The sequence below is a fragment of the Octopus bimaculoides genome, chromosome 9, assembly GCF_046866305.1.
Source record: "Octopus bimaculoides isolate indiv1 chromosome 9, ASM4686630v1, whole genome shotgun sequence".
NCBI lineage: Eukaryota > Metazoa > Mollusca > Cephalopoda > Octopoda > Octopodidae > Octopus > Octopus bimaculoides.
In genome coordinates this window covers 5,189,010-5,192,315 of record NC_142936.1, presented here as the reverse complement: position 1 = coordinate 5,192,315, position 3,306 = coordinate 5,189,010, and positions in this window count along the sequence as shown.

Sequence of the window (3,306 nt, the reverse complement as noted above, 5' to 3'; positions counted from 1 at the left end):
TAGACAGAAGATGAAAGAAGTCCGTCGTAGATAGATAGATAGATAGATAGATAGATAGACATTTGTGTGTCCTAACACCGCTTGTCAACTGCTGTTGGTTTGTTAACATCCCCATAACCTCGCGGTTCGGTTAAAAAGAGATCGACAGAATAAGTACTGGGGTCGATTCGTTCCACTAAAATTCATTAAGGTGGTGCCCCAGCGTGGCTGCGGTGAAGTGACTGAAACAAGTAAAAGAGTAAAAGATAAAAGCTATAATGAAACCACGCAAAGTAAAAGATACTGTCTGGATTAAATATAGTCCCCAGCAGCGAACATCAGGGATGTTCGTATAGGAGGCCCAAGTTCGTATATAGAGCCCAGAATGATTTCGCCGAGACATATTTCTGTTCTTTTTGAGAAAAAGTGCGTCTTATATGATATCAAACACGATATGTAATCACAGAAGGTTGGACCCTCCGCCCCCACTATTTAGCTTTGCAATCTCTCAGCCCCCACCCTTTCTGAAGAAATAGATTCACTTCAATAACAAGAGCTCAGAAGATGTTTGTTTTTTAATCGGAATTCGTTGTTTTATTTAGTTTTCGCTTTATTTCGGGGGGGGGGGGTCGTTATTATTATTAGTATAGTGAGGGAAGTTTCCTAGTTCAAGTTTAAAGCGGATTAGCGATTAACGTGGTAAACATGTGTGTGTGTGCGCGCGCGCGTGTGTGTGCGTGTGTGTGCGTGAGAGCGCGCATGAATACGTGTTTCCCTTCATTTTTTTCGTTTTTGTTTCCTTCTTTGGAGTATAATCACTGCTCATTCAGCAGTGTGTCGTTTCAGTCATCTACTACAATTACTACTACTACTGCTGCTGCTGCTGCTGCTGCTATTACTACTACAACTACTACTAGTACCTATGCCACACAAAGAAGGCGGTCTCAATACGACCTCTTGACTTGCTAGCAATACCAGCCTAACCGCCCTCAACTCACACCTAACTATTTTGTAAGACTGATTCGAACTCGCTTATAACTAGTGAAGGGTTGTGCTAAAAAAAAGGGGGAAAAGGTCACGTTAGGAAATGAAGACCTAGTTATTAAAAAGTGGGAACAGTCACGACTGGAAAGTCTTTATGCCGAACAAGAACTTTTGTTACTAACTACTGCCACGGGTGAGGACACGTAGCTTAGTGGTTAAAGAGTCACTCGCAAGATCATGGTTTCAATTCCCAGACGGGGCTGTACATTGTGTTCTTGAGGAAAACACTTCATTTCACGTTGTTCTGTGATCACTTCGACATCTGACGTGTTGTACATCGTGCGTTTGTACAGACAAAGTCGATTTGATGGAGGAAGTGAGCTTATATACAGCACAAACATTTGATCAATACAGGGTGTTCCAAAAGTCACTATACGCTTTCTTTTTTCTATTTCGTTTCAGGTATTATTCGGAGAGACGTGAGGCCATCGACATTTGACACCTTAGGCTTTGCAGTTTCTGTAAGTGTATCATTGCCTTGCCCATGGCTCGCCAATTGACGTTAGAGCAGCGTTGCAAAACTGCCGCCTGACAAGAAGTTTTTCAGTCCCCTACAGCAGTTCATCGCAAGTTTGAGAAGGTTTATGGCCGTCACACTGCTCCAACACGTAGCACAATCTATGTTATTTATGTTATCCATGGCAAGTTTCTCGAAAGAAGCTCTGTTCTTGACAAACCATGCAGCGGAAGGCCTGCTACTATCACCATTGATAAAACCACCGAAATCCTGAAGCAGACATTCACAAAAATCCATCCGGAAAGCGAAAAGACATTCGCGATAAGTCCATCTGGAGGACTGCGCTGGAACTTAGCATCAGCAAAATTCAGTAGATGCTTCGGAGACCAGTTTCTGCAGCAAATTAAAAACAACAGCATTTCATAAATAAAACTTAACCTAATTAACCCATCATTTAAGAGGGCGGGGGTTACATCTATCACTCCTACTTTTCTTCAACACCCCCTTGATCTTTCCGCCGCCCGCAGGGAGGACAGTACCACCCACTTTGGGAACCACTGCTCTGAATCAGTGTTTCGCAGCAATGTTTCCCTATAGACCCCTTTGATTCCTATTTTATTCGAATGGACCCTCATAGACATTTGATGTTCTAAAAACCCGATTATATTTTTATAATTAAATATAATTAGGAACTGTATTAAAATTTTATTAAATATTTTGTTTTGTAGAAATATAACCAATTTATTACACATAAACCTTAACAACAAAATCTTATATTAAAGGAGCTCTCCGTCGGTTACGTCGACGACGGTCCCAGTTGATACGATCTAGGGAACAGCTTGCTCGTGAAATTAACGTGCAAGTGGCTGAGCACTCCACAGACACGTGTACTCTTAACGTATATAATTGTGATTTATTCATAATTATACACACTTATTTTATGAAATTTATGATTACGTGTTTTGGTCATTGATATATTCATAATGTATTTTTACATTTCTTTTTGATTGTTCAATTTTTCCACTCATATCCGGTGTATTTGCTGTGGCTCGATTTACCGGTCTTTTCTCATAAACGCTGTGCATGACGTTGGAATTCAGAATTTGAATGTGTGGATAGAGGTTGACACATTATTCTTGCCGGTCGGGGTTTTTTGGGGGGGGTTTTTGTCAATTTATATCTATGGGAATATTCTCCTGAAGAGAAAAGTGGAGCCGTTAGGTTCCTAACTTCTAAATTGCAATAGAGAATTAACCTTTTATTTTTAAGTTGTGAATTTTATGTCATGTCGCCCGCCGACAGCTTTATTGTGAAGGTATCGAACATGAGTGTTTATGGTGGTTTTGACTGCTATTACTAGACATGTAGGGGTTTTTGCCAATATTATTCTATCAGCAATTTTTTGCGCTCCCACGGCGCTCCCACGGCGCTCCCACATCCCTGAGCCTGCGACTCATATTGGCACCAGGCACATATATATATGGATCCTGTGCAGGTGGCACGTAAAAAACACCACTTTGAGCGTGGCCGTTGCCAGTACTGCCTGACTGGCCCTCGTGCCGGTGGCACGTAAAAGCACCTACTACACTCTTGGAGTGGTTGGCGTTAGGAAGGGCATCCAGCTGTAGAAACTCTGCCAGATCAGATTGGAGCCTGGTGTAGCCGTCTGGTTCACCAGTCCTCAGTCAAATCGTCCAACCCATGCTGGCATGGAAAGCGGACGTTAAACGATGATGATGATATATATATATATATATATATATATATATATATATATATGTGTGTGTGTGTGTGTGTGTGTGTGTGTGTGTGTGTATCTGTGTATG